General features: G+C 47.0%; 1 protein-coding gene and 2 non-coding genes across 4 annotated transcripts in view; all 3 read right to left on the bottom strand.

Annotated features, from left to right (window-relative positions):
* LOC122543262 (inositol polyphosphate 1-phosphatase-like) overlaps positions 1–3,290 on the bottom strand; it is a 26,972-nt gene extending 23,682 nt beyond the window's left edge. Inside the window, exons 1-2 of one of the 2 annotated variants that reach the window (XM_043681734.1) lie at positions 3,202–3,290; positions 2,704–2,981 (exon numbers count right to left, since the gene is read on the bottom strand). The gene's annotated coding sequence lies outside the window, so the exon portion shown is untranslated. Of the gene's footprint in view, positions 1–2,517; positions 2,606–2,703; positions 2,982–3,201 lie in introns of those variants that run through there. The other variant, XM_043681735.1, reaches the window with a different exon arrangement.
* A 5,572-nt stretch (positions 3,291–8,862) lies between these two features.
* On the bottom strand, positions 8,863–8,935 carry trnaa-ugc. Its single transcript has one exon. It is a non-coding gene; the product is annotated as a tRNA-Ala (tRNA).
* Positions 8,936–10,116: 1,181 nt separating this feature from the next.
* Positions 10,117–10,189, bottom strand: trnaa-ugc. Its single transcript has one exon. It is a non-coding gene; the product is annotated as a tRNA-Ala (tRNA).
* Positions 10,190–13,891: the final 3,702 nt, after the last annotated feature.

The following is a 13,891-nucleotide window of genomic DNA, read 5'->3' as shown; positions in this document are numbered from 1 at the left end:
TTTGGACACTCTGGCAGCAGGAAACATGTTTCCGCTGATGGGTGAGTGCCGAACCAGAGGACACAGCTTAAAAATATGGGGTAGACCATTTAGGACAGAGGTGAGGAGAAACTTCTTCACCCAGAGAGTGGTGGCTGTGTGGAATGCTTTTCCCCAGAGGGCAGTGGAGGCCCAATCTCTGATTCATTTAAGAAAGAATTGGATAGAGCTCTCAAGGATTGTGGGATCAACGGTTATGGAGCTAAGGCAGGAACAGGATACTGATTAACGATGATCAGCCATGATCATATTGAATGGTGGTGCAGTCTCAAAGGGCAGAATGGCCTACTCCTGCACCTTTTGTCTATTGTGATGAATCCTGAATGAATGTTTTAAAAATCCAGGTAATGCTCCTATGCTCCCTCTCAAAACTTCTGTATCCTTCATCATAACCATGGACCAAATATCTGTGAAAGGTTCTTTAGAAATCCTCCTTTCTTATAAAAGAGCAGCAAGATGCGATTTTGGACTCAGTGCGACGTGAGAATGTTCTGTGAGTCTCTTTTTGTTATGCAGGTCTAGACCTCAACAGTGGGTTGGGATTAGGAGTTCTATTTTCAGTTCAGGGATTGAAAACTGTAGCATTACTGTCTATCTTGCAGATATAAAAACTTATATCCCCAAAACTAGACAGTGTCTAAATACAAGGCAGACAATCACCTGAATGCATAAACCTATTTCAGATTCGATCGGACCCAAACTAAACAAAATCCAATAAATGTTGGTCTGAGTGGAACTTTTATTAAGTCTTAGTTCACTAGGATGCCATTGATGTGCATACAGCCAGCACAAGTGGTTGACTGTTGAAGGGTCTTTGTGCATTTACAACATGAAGCCATGGAAAAACATATGAGGGTTTTATGATGGAATGTGAAAGGAGAGCTTCACAACAATATTTATTCCAATGCATGCATTGCGGTTTTCCAAACACAAAGATCTCAACATAAAAATATTACAGCTCACATATTCCACAGCATTCTACTAAATATGGTTCTCAGAGAGGCAGATCCAATGAATAATGACATTATCTGAATGCTCAGAAGAAGATATCATTTCAGCTTGGTTTGATTTAATACTGGTTCTCTTCTATGTCAGAAATAAAGGTCCAAGCTGCCATTAAATAAGGGCATGTGTAATCTGGAAATGACAGTTCAGTGGAGTGTTATTTTATCAGCAATATTACTTATTAAAGTTCCATCTGCCCATTCAATTTGACTTTAAAGATTCCCCAGCACTATTTATAGAGAAGGAAGCTTGCCAATTTCAGTTTCACCCAACACCGCTCAAAAATAAACAGATTAACTGATTTTATTGGTGCTTATAGGTTGTGCACAGTAGGATGTGCTTCATCAACATCCTGTAAAACCACAGCAAAACATACAAGATTATAGGTATACTGTAGGAGCAGAGTAAGGCCATTCAGCCCAAAGAGTCTGCTCCACCATTCGATCATGGTTGATGTTTCTCAACCTCATTTTCCTGCCTTCTCCCCACAACCCTTGATCCCTGACTCATCAATAACCTATCTCTGACTTAAATGCATTCAGTGACTTGACCTCCACAGCCCTCTGTGGCAATGAGTGCCACAAATTAACCATCCTCTGACTGAAAAAAAATCCACCTCATCTCAGTTCTAAAGGGTTGTCCCTTCACTCTGAAGCTCTCCCTTTAGGTCCTAGTCTCTCCTACTAGAAGAAATAATTTCTCCATGTCCACTCCATCCAGGCCCCTCAGTGTTCTGTAAGTTTCAGTGAACCCCCACCCCCCGACTAATGTCAATCTTGTACAGACCCAGGTTCCTCAACTTCTCGTCATATGATAAGTTAAAAATCACATAACACCAGGTTATAGTCCAACTGGTTTAATTGGAAGCACTAGCTTTCGGAGTGCTGTTCCTCCATCAGGTGGTTAGACAAGCTCTTCAATCTGTGGGATCATTCTTGTAAACCTCCTCTGGACCCCCACCAATCCTTCATTCCATCACTCTCTTCATTGTGTTTTAGATTAGATTACTTACACTGTGGAAACAGGCCCTTCGGCCCAACAAGTCCACACCGACCCTCTGAAGAGCAACCCACCCAGACCCATAAGATTATGAGAGCATTTTTGCTGTTGTTAAATAAATGTTCTCGCAATCAACAGAAATCTTGTAGACACGGGAAAAACTGCATCAGAAATCTGGCACCAATGTATAGAAACCTGATTTAACATAATAAACATGGAGCGCCCCCTCCCCCGCCCTTCCATTAAAAATGTCGAGTTGAATTCTCGGTGGAGCACTTTTTTGCTTGAGTCAAATTATCCTGATCATTACAGCAGCTTTAGAAGGTTACTTCCCAATATTTGAGCAGACTTTCATTGTTCATTCATGAAATGGTGTGCCAAAGTAAATCTTATAAAAGTGTAATTACAGTAACATGTTTTTTAAAAAATCTAAGGATGTGGGCATCACTAGCAAGATCAACGTTTATTACCTACCCTGAGTTACCTAATCGACTTGCTGGTGCACTTCAAACTGTGGTTTAGAGTACAATGTCAGAACGGGCTGTGATATCAGCAAGGCCTCTCGATTGTTACTCCAAAAACATCACCACTTTACTGCTAATAACTACGCTACCTGGTGTCCACCGATAGAGGCACAACGCACAGACCTTGAAAACTTACAGAAGGATTTCCCAGAGGCTGTCAGTGATGGTGTTAAAATCATCCGCTGTAATCTCGTTGTTCGCAGCCCATTTTCCCCGTATCAAACCCAGACTTCGCTTCCACACAGCCGCTGGAGGATCTGAACTTGGAGCTGCTCCTTGCGAAAATGTGAGTGGGCGGAAGAAACTTGAATCCTGAATGTTTATTTTGTCTCACCCGCCCACAGTTTGACATGGGCACATTTTCCCGGAGTCTTTCAGATTCTCTTGACTTTACTGCGATGGAGGCCCAAAGCACTGGTTCGCGGAGTTCAGTGGTCGTGAATTACCCAAAAAAAAAGAGACGTTTCTTTCAGGATCAAGAGCGATTGAATAGGATTAAGTTTATAGAGTGTACCTTTTTATAAAATTTACACAATATATTTACAACCGTACGCACTTATACAATAAACAAAAACTGATGCTGACTCAAAAAATAAAATGTGAAGACAAATTAATGTAAGTTTGCGAAAAGTACCTTTTTAAGGAATATATTGAAGAGAGAGAAAGGTTTGGGAGGAAATTCCAACGTTTTTCTGCCGTTAGTCAGCAGTGTAAAGAAAGTGGGTGGGGATAGCGCTGTTCAGCGAAACTTTGCCCTTTATGTAATGCTGGAAAAGCGCAGCAGGTCATGCAGCATCCAAGGAGCAGGAGAATCGACGTTTCTGGCATGAGCCCTTCTTCAGGCTCATGCCCGAAACGTCGATTCTCCTGCTCCTTTGATGCTGCCTGACCTGCTGCGCTTTTCCAGCAACACATTTTCAGCTCTGATCTCCAGCATCTGCAGTCCTCACTTTCTCCTTTATGTAATGGCCAATTTGAGATGCTTTTTCCCTGGGACTTCTACCTGACATAGAATATATTTTGTAATTATTGTCTTGCCTTCATTGGTCAGTGCATTGAGTATAGAACAAAAGCAGAAATTGCTGAAAAAGCTCAGCGGATCTGGCAGCATCTGTGAAGAGAAATCAGTATTAATGTTCCGTATTTCTCCTCATATTCCACTTCAGGACCCTGCACCTCCCATTTATCTCTTAGTCCAGACCCACAAGCCTTATTCCTGATGAAGAGCTTACGCCCAAAATGATGATTTTCCTGTTCCTCAAATGTTGCCTGGCCTGCTGTGCTCTTCCAGCACCACACTCTGGACTCTAATCTCCAGCATCTGCAGTCCTCACTTTCTCCTCTTTGCAGTAATAACCAAGGTCATTTTCCCAGGTAGAGAAGTATAGGGTTTGGGACGTCATGTTGTGGCTATACTGGACATTGGTGAGGCCACTTTTGGAATACTGTGTTCAATTCTGGTCTCACAGCTATAGGAAAGGTGTTAGTAAACTTGAAAGGGTTCAGAAAAGATTTGCAAGAATGTTTTAGGGATTTGAGGGTTTGAGCTGTAGGGAGAGGCTGAATAGATTATTCTATTCCTTGCTTAGACCTTTGAGTACAGGACTTCATGTTGAGGTCATGCAGCATGTTGAGAGCCCTCTTCTGGAGTACTGTGTACAGTTCTGGTTGCCTGGTTATAGGAAGAATATTATTAAACTGAAGAAGGTTCAGAAAAGATTTACCAGGATGATGCGGGGAATGGAGGGTATGAGATATAAAAAATAGATTGGAAAAGCAGGACTTTTTTACTGGAGCATAGGAGGTTGAGGGATGACCTTATTATGGTTTATAAAATCATGAGATGCTTAGATGGGCGGCACGATGGCACAGTGGTTAGCACTTCTGCCTCACAGTGCCAGGGTCCCAGGTTCGATTCCAGCCTCAGGAGACTGCGTGTGTGGAGTTTGCACATTCTCCCCGTGTCTGCGTGGGTTTCCTCCGGGTGCTCCGGATTCCTCCCACAATCCAAAGATGTGCAGGTTAGGTGAATTGGTCATGCTAAATTGCCCATAGTGTCAGATACATTAGTCAGAGGGAAATGGGTCTGGTTGGGTTACTCTTCAGAGGGTCGGTTTCCACACTGTAGCAAATCTAATCTAATCATAAAGTGAATGACAGGGGTGTTTTCCCGAGGGTGGGGGAATTCAAAACTCAGGGGCATATTTTTAAAATTAGAATCATAGGGATGTACAGACCCTTTTGGTCCAACCCGTCCATGCCGACCAATTATCCCAACCCAATCTAGTCCCACCTGCCAGCACCTGGCCCATATCCCTCCAAACCCTTCCTATTCACATACCAATCCAAATGCCTCTTAAATGTTGCAATTGTACCAGCCTCCACCACATCCTCTGGCAATTAAAAATGACATGAGTGGCATTTTTTCTGACACAGACAGTTGTGTGAATTGAACTGCCAGAGGGAGTGGTGGATGCAGGTACAGTTACAATGTTTAAAAGACATTTGAATAAGTTCATGAATAGGAAATGTTTGGAGGGATAATGGCCGAGTGCAGGCAGGTGGGATTAGTTTAATTTGGGACCATGGTCAACATGAACTGGATGGAGCGAAGGATCTGTTTCCATGCTGTATGAGACTATGACTTTAGGCTGGGGCTTTTTTCCCTGGAGCATTGGAGGTTGAGGGTTGACCTTACAAAGGTTTATAAAATCATGAGGGACATGGATAGGGTGAATAGCCAAGATTTTTTCCCCAGGGTAGGGGAGACCAAAACTGGAAGGCTCAGGTTCAAGGTGAGAGGGGAAAGACTTAGAAGGGACCTAAAGGGCAACATTTTCACACAGAGGGTGGTGCGTGTATGGAATGAGCTGTCAGAGGAAGTGGTGGAGACTGGTACAATTACAACATTTAAAAGGCATCTGGATGGGTATATGAAAATGAAGGATTTAGAGGGATGTGGGCCAACTGCTGGCAAATGGGACTAGATTTATTTAGGATATCTGGTTAGCATGGATGAGTTGGCTGAAGGGTCTGTATCCATGCTGTACAACTAAATGTCTTAGTCTATGACAATTGTGTCTATGACAATTGTCTTGTGCATGGAAGGTGCTGTACAGCAAGAAGATGAATTTTCTTGTAAATGTTGTAATTCAAGTTGAAACGTTTATAACGTTTGTTTGAGTATTTTACAAAAAAGTTTATTTTTGGAAACAAAGGAACAAGTCTGTATGTGAGTGCATGTTAAAGAGGCTAGAATCAGAAGAGCTACAGATTTGGAAGATGTTGTGAGGCTGGAAAAGGTTACAGACAGAGAAGGGTGCAAGCATTTGAAAGCACACGTGAATTTTAAGATTGAGGTCTTGCTGGACTAACTTGTTAATCTACTTCTGCAAGCACAGGGGAGAAGGATGAATGATGTGAATTTCATCCTTTTAAAAAGTTGTCCAGTCAAGATCCCAACATATTAAAAAGAAACATGCAAATTAGAAGCAGGCCCCTCAAATATGCTCTACTATTTAATAAGGCTGATCTGATTGTGGCTACAACTCCACATTTCAGCCTACCTGCTGTAGTCTTTAATCAGATTGGCTTGTTTAAAATTTCAGAAGGATTATACTCTCCCAAGGATCAATATCTACCTGCACTCTACAGGTGTTGCTGAGCAATCCAGACAGAAAGATATTGGACCTTCGGTTGAAAATGTGTGCAATGACAGCCAATGTCCAAAGGCTGCTTGAAAGCTGTCCGACATGGGGTTGGAACATTTTACAGACATTCCCCATTTGCTGCCTTAAAACGAGCATAATGTCCACTTCAGGCCCCAGCGTAAGCAGTGGCTGCCACAAAAGGATTAAAAAGATGAAGCAAAATTGCTTTAGTGTCAGATGAAGTAGAATTGCAACCATCAACACTTAACTGGTGCTTCCTTTCTTCCCTCATATTTACTATCAGCCCTTTGGTTTCCCCCATCTCCACCAGCTGTTTCAGTTTTGCCAGGACCAGATCTCTGTGTCCAAAGTCTGATATTGTCAGCTGTGACTGGAAGTGTCCCCACTGGGCAGTGACTCAATGCACTTGCATTTGCTACTTTGCCTTCCAGACAGCAATCCAACTTGTAATTATACTCACTTTGTATTAGAGTCCACCGCTGAATGTGGCCTGAAGCTATGGGCGGCACTGTCTTGTCGTCTAGCAGGGGTTTGTGGTTCATTATTACAAATTTACATCTGTAAAGGTATTGGTAGAACTTCCTGACTCCAAATATGATTGCCAAACCTACCTTCTGTATCTGGGCATATTTATGCTTTGCATTATCGTGCGCATCCAGGACTTCTGCTAGTGGGCGTTTCTCTCCATTGGGCCACCTATGAGCTAATAGATCCCAATGGCGTATGGGGAAGCATTGCATGTCAATACCAGATCTTGCTTGGGATCACAGTACACCAACACCTTTGATGATGATAGCTGTTTCTTCATCGCTTCTCGGCCTTTTGGCTCGGAATATGTGTAGTTCCTGAGGACCAGAGGAAGAGATTCTGCTCGAGTGCTGTCGGTTCGACGCAGCGGACGTGTGCTGGCGGGGGAGAAACCACGGGGATCGTATTGCGAGTCGTCGGAGCGGCTGGAGACCATTGCTGGATTGTGATTGGACGTTGGAGGATCGTTTGGTTGTGCTGACCTGCTCTTGGTGGATCTTTATGCTGGCTTCGGCCGAACGCCAATTCAGGTACCAGCCAACCTCAGAGCTATGGCCTCAGCAGCCGCTCGCAGCCCTGGCCAGGGCATTCCCAACACAGTCAGGGTGACTGTGAAGAAGGTGGAGGAGCACACACCGGTCGATCGGACAGTGTTTGTGAAGAAGATTTTGCTGGAGTGCTGCGGGTTCGAAGACTTTCTTCCTACGCTGGACCGGCCTGTCGCTCACGCGTGAAGCTTTTGATCTTTCGGGACCACTCTCAGGGAGGCGGCGTACGCAAACGGTATTCCGGCTGCTGCAGACCAGCCGAGTGAGAGGTTGCACTTGCCGTTTTAAAAGCATGTGGAGAATGCGGGCATCGATCCCGCTACCTCTCGCATGCAAAGCGAGCGCTCTACCATTTGTGCTAATCCCCCAGTTGGACAGCCAGCCCTGACTTCACTCCTTCGGCAGTGGATCCTAAGCAGCCACGCTCCGGGATGTGCAGGGAATTCTCTCATCCGTCGGACGGCTGGGACCAAACATTGCTGATGCCGGTCTCGGTGAAACGACCAACTTGTCGGAGGTGCAGCAGCGGCAGCTGGTGGACTCAGGCGGGGCGGGACGACACATGGACGAGGAAAGAAGTGCTGGGGAGATGGCAATTGCTGACTGGAGGTCGAAACGACTTCAACCTTGGCGCAGCCACCACGAGCGTGAGGTGACGTCGCAGGGCCCCGCCTGACTGATAGAAGACTTCATTTGGTTGCAGTGAGCACAAAGCGCTTTTGTGTGTTGGGGTTGAAAAAAGGGCACCCTGCTGGCCGTCAGCTGCAGCCGCGGCAGGGAGACAGCTGACTGGTTGCAGAGGGGCAAGGGTGTGTGCCGATGCGTCCTGAAAGCGTTGTCGCGTTTTCAGCTCATCTGTGTTGCTGTGGCCCGCGTGCTGGTGAATGCGCACTCTTTCCAAAAAGCAGCTGAGGCCCCTTCGAGCCGGCGATCTAAGGAATGACAGATTTGCGACAGACTACAGTCCTCCGCTCTACCAGCTGAGCTATCGAAGGAGAACCCAGCAGTGGCTGTCCCTTGCTGATGCTTTGCCGCGCTCCTCCACTCATGTCACGCTGTTGTCTCCCTGAAAATCTGTCACTCTGGGAGATCCTGAGCCACTGGCTGATCTCCACAGCTTCGGCCAGTGCTGGCATGAAGAAATCGTCTTGAGTGCTCATCCGAAACTGCCAGATTCTACCGGTACAGTACCTGACTCGCAGCTTCATGTACACGTCAGGTTAGGGTTTGGGCCGCAACTTACCGTCTGGTTCAAGTTGCCTCCCAACACGTCCAGGACGTGCCCGCTGACCTCAGGCAGCTCACCCACCGCCGGTGTGATCCTTTCAAGGAGCTGACTTTCACCCGCAGAGATAAAAACGTCAACGCCGCTGGCGTTTGCCTTCGCCGCGCAGCTCGACTTTCTTCCTACGCTGGACCGGCCTGTCGCTCACGCGTGAAGCTTTTGATCTTTCGGGACCACTCTCAGGGAGGCGGCGTACGCAAACGGTATTCCGGCTGCTGCAGACCAGCCGAGTGAGAGGTTGCACTTGCCGTTTTAAAAGCATGTGGAGAATGCGGGCATCGATCCCGCTACCTCTCGCATGCAAAGCGAGCGCTCTACCATTTGAGCTAATCCCCCCATCGACCAGCAGGCCCTGCTTTCACTACTTCCGCAGTGGATCCTGAGCACTCACGCTCCGGGATGTGCAGGAAATCCTCTCATCTGTCGGACGGCTGAGACCAAACATTGCTGATGCCGGTCTCGGTGAAACGGCCAACTTGTCGGTGGAGCAGCAGCGGCAGCTGGTGGACTCAGGCGAGGCGGAAGGCCACATGGACGAGGAAAGAAGTGCTGGGGAGATGGCAATTGCTGACTGGAGGTCAAAACGACTTCAACCTTGGCGCAGCCACCACGAGCGTGAGGTGACGTCGGGTGGCCCCGCCTGACTGATAGAAGACTTCATTTGGTTGCAGTGAGCACAAAGCGCTTTTGTGTGTTGGGGTTGAAAACAGGGCACCCTGCTGGCCGTCAGCTGCAGCCGCGGCAGGGGGACAGCTGACTGGTTGCAGAGGGGCAAGGGTGTGTGCCGATGCGTCCTGAAAGCGTTGTCGCGTTTTCAGCTCATCTGTGTTGCTGTGGCCCGCGTGCTGGTGAATGCGCACTCTTTCCAAAAAGCAGCTGAGGCCCCTTCGAGCCGGCGATCTAAGGAATGACAGATTTGCGACAGACTACAGTCCTCCGCTCTACCAGCTGAGCTATCGAAGGAGGGCCCAGCAGTGCCTCTCCCTTGCTGATGCTTTGCTGCGCACCTCCACTAATGTCACGCCATTGTCTCCCTGAAAATCTGTCACTCTGGGAGATCCTGAGCCACTGGCTGATCTCCACAGCTTCGGCCAGTGCTGGCATGAAGAAATCGTCTTGAGTGCTGATCCGAAACTGCCAGATTCTGCCGGTACAGTACCTGACTCGCAGCTTCATGTACATGTCAGGTTAGGGTTTGGGCCGCAACTTACCGACTGGTTCAAGTTGCCTCCCAACACGTCCAGGACGTGCCCGCTGACCTCAGGCAGCTCACCCACCGCCGGTGTGATCCTTTCAAGGAGCTGACTTTCACCCGCAGAGATAAAAACGTCAACGCCGCTGGCGTTTGCCTTCGCCGCGCAGCTCGACTTTCTTCCTACGCTGGACCGGCCTGTCGCTCACGCGTGAAGCTTTTGATCTTTCGGGACCACTCTCAGGGAGGCGGCGTACGCAAACGGTGTTCCGGCTGCTGCAGACCAGCCGAGTGAGAGGTTGCACTTGCCGTTTTTAAAAATAAGTGGAGAATGCGGGCATCGATCCCGCTACCTCTCGCATGCAAAGCGAGCGCTCTACCATTTGAGCTAATCCCCCCATTGACCAGCAGGCCCTGCTTTCACTACTTCCGCAGTGGATCCTGAGCACTCACGCTCCGGGATGTGCAGGAAATCGTTTCATCCGTCGGACGGCTGAGACCAAACATTGCTGATGCCAGTCTCGATGAAACAACCAACCTGTCGGAGGAGCAGCAGCGGCAGCTGGTGGACTCAGGCGAGGCGGTAGGCCACATGGACGAGGAAAGACGTGCTGAGGAGATGGGAATTGCTGATTGGAGGTCGAAATGACTTCAACCTTGGCGCAGCCACCACGAGCGTGAGGTGACGTCGCAGGGCCCCGCCTGACTGATAGAAGACTTCATTTGGTTGCAGTGAGCACAAAGTGCTTTTGTGCGTTTGTGTTGAAAAAAGCAGAGGAAGTCTGGAGAGGAATGCAGTGGTGTTTGTCGAGGTTCGTCCCGAGCAGCGCCGTGGCGCGGGACTCCGTGCTCTACGGCCTGTTCCCCGGGACGCACACCAAGACGAACATCAACTGTGCCTGGAGGATCATCAACTCGGTGAAGGGCGCTCTCTGGGTGGTCCGAAACCTGCTGATCTTCCAGCTGAAGGAGTTGACCCCGACTGAGTGTTGCAGACTGGCACATTCCAAGGTCCAGGACTACGTGTTGAGGGATGCGCTGAAGCTTGGGGCAGCTGCCGCCAAGGCGCGGTGGGGAAAGACCACTGTGTAAAGTCTGCCTGCCTAACGAAGAACAGGGGGCCCATGCAGTCATTTGGGCTCTGCTGACGCCTCAGCTATTTGTATGGGCATATGATTGAAAAATGTACAGACCTGTATAAAAATGATAAATTCTGATCTCTGTATGTACATGTTTACATAAGTATGGCATGACCAACTGTACAGACCATCAAATTATTTTATTAATAAAGTATATTTTTGAAAAAAAAAAGTTTCTTCATTTCCCTGAAAGTGGTGGCTTGACTACGTGGCCATTTTGAAGACTGATCCTTTAACAGTTGATGCAAAGGTGCCAGGATAGAGGCCAGATTATGTACTTTTCGTAATAATTCACCAGCCCAAGGAAAGTCTTAAGTGCCGGTAAAGACTTGGGAGCTGGGACACCTTTGATTACCCTCACTTTATCTTCTAATACGTGTAACCCGGTCTTGTCAGTTCTATAGTCACTTATGTGCCTGGAACACACATTTTTCCTTCTAAGGCATATGCCTGGGAGAAATGTCGAAGGATGACGTCCATGTTCTCTAAGTGCTCCTTATTGATCTTCCCAGTTATTAGCACGTCATTTAGATAAATAGCAACCTAGGGTAGACCTTGTAAAATATTCCCTATTGCCAGCTGGAAAATTGCACAGGCTGACAATATCCCAAATGACAGTCTTGTATATTGCTACAAACTCTAATGATTAACCCAAGAAGTAGCATACTTCTTGGAATTCTCATTTAACCACGATTATAAGTGCACATGGCTCATGAAGGACAGCACCCCCACCCAGCATCAGCTTTGTATATAAATCCTATGCAAGGAATTGGGTATTTATTCAGCTGTGAAAAGCTGCTTATCATTTTAAAAACCTCACAAAGGCAAACTGACCCATCAGGCTGCAAGATCGTTATGACCAGTGCTGTCCATTCCGCAAACTGGACTGGTTTGATGATTCATCTGCTTTCCAGCCTTCTGATTTCTGCCTCTACTTTTGCCCGTGGTGCAAAAAGCACTGGGCAGGTCTTGCAGAATGATGGAATTACTCTCTGGTCAACATGCCAGATGGCCTTGGGCTCCTTTGTTAGTCCCTAGGCTTTCCTGAAAAACCTCTGGGTAGTTAATTAGGACTTCACTCAGCCAGCCATTTTCTAATCAAAGAATGTGGAGCCAATCAAGCTGAATTTTTCTTAGTCAATTTCCCCCCACTGAGCTTGGACTCGAGCCTTTTACTACGATTAGTGGTAACTGAACCAGCTGCTTCCCATAAAAGACCGGAGTTGAAATTGTACCCTTAATCTGTAAAGGTTCCCTAGTATAGGTTCTCAGTCTAGCCGAGGGCTTATGCAAGGTTTAGAGTCAGAGCGAATTTTGCTAAGACTGGTTCTGCAATCACCAAAATGGCCACACTGGTATCAACCTCTATTTGAACTGGGTGACCATTGAACCAGACATTTATTTTGATTGGCTCTGATTTGGATGATGCTGAGCAATTTAACTATTCTCGACCTGACGTAGGTGGACTTTCTAGTGTGTACAGTCTCCTGGCTAATGGCCTATGAGTTCTGTTTAGGTCTAGTGGGACATTTTTGCTGTTATGAATCCACATACCGGCAGCAACTGCATTGGCATGCCGGCCCAAATCCTGAAGAAAACTTTAACCGTTTGGCCGAGGCTTGGCTTTGTTTTGGGGCTTTGCTGTGGGCTGGCCTCGAGTCCCTCTGTTCAGGATATGTCCTGAGTGAGGCTATGCAATTGCCTTCCCTCAAGTGGTATTCTCCATGGGTACATCCTTAATCCCACATTCCAAAATTGTCTCTCCCTGCAACTCATTAAGGGTTAGAGTAATAGAATCATAGAGATGTACAGCACAGAAACAGACCCTTTGGTCCAACTCGTCCATGCCGACCAGATATCCCAACCCAACCTAGTCCCATCTGCCAGCACCCGGCCCATATCCCTCCAAACCCTTCCTATTCATATACCCATCCAGATGCCTTTTAAATGTTGCAATTGTACCAGCCTCCAGCACTTCCTCTGGCAGCTCATTCCATACATGTACCACCTCTGAGTGAAAAAGTTGCCTCTTAGGTCCCTTTTATGTCTTTCCCCTCTCACCCTAAACTAATGCCCTCTAGTTCTGGACTCCCCCACCCCAGGGAAAGGACTTTGTCTATTTATCCTATCGATGCCCCTCATGATTTTGTAAACCTCGATAAGGTCACCCCCTCAGCCTCTGATGCTCCAAGGAAAACAGCCCCAGCCTATCCAACGCTGACAACATCCTTATAAATCTTTTCTGAACGCTTTCAAGTTTCAGAACATCTTTCCGATAGGAAGGAGACCAGAATTACACGCAATATTCCAGCAGTGGCCTGTACAGCCACAATATGACCTCCCAACTCCTGTACTCAATACTCTGACTTAATAAAGGAAAGCATACCAAACGCCTTCTTCACTATCCTATCTACCTGCGACTCTACTTTCAAGGAGCTATGAACCTGCATTCTAAGGTCTCTTTGTTCAGCAACACTTCCTAGGACCTTACTATTAAGTGTATAAGTCCTGCTAAAATTTGTTTTCCCAAAATGCAGCACCTTGCATTTATCTAAATTAAACTCCATCTACTACTTCTCAGCCCACTAACTCATCTGATCAAGATCCCGTTGTAATCTGAGGTTACCTTCTTCGCTGTCCACTACACCTCCAATTTTGGTGTCATCAGCAAACTTACTAACTATACCTCTTATGCTCACGTCCAAATCATTTATATAAATGATGAAAAGTAGTGGACCCAGCACCAATCCTTGTGGCACTCCACTGGTCACAGGCCTCCAGTCTGAAAAACAACCCTCCACCACCACCCTCTGTCTTCTATCTTTGAGCCAGTTCTGTATCGATATGGCAAGTTCTCCCTGTACTCCATGAGATCTAACCTTGCTCACCAGTCTCCCATGGGGAACCTTGTCGAGCGCCTTACTGAAGTCCATATAGATCACATCTACCACTCTGCCCTCA

The sequence above is a fragment of the Chiloscyllium plagiosum genome, chromosome 43 (assembly GCF_004010195.1).
Source record: "Chiloscyllium plagiosum isolate BGI_BamShark_2017 chromosome 43, ASM401019v2, whole genome shotgun sequence".
Classification (NCBI taxonomy): Eukaryota; Metazoa; Chordata; class Chondrichthyes; order Orectolobiformes; family Hemiscylliidae; genus Chiloscyllium; species Chiloscyllium plagiosum.
The sequence above is the reverse complement of the archived record's forward strand: the minus strand, read 5'-3'. Positions and strand labels throughout refer to the sequence as shown.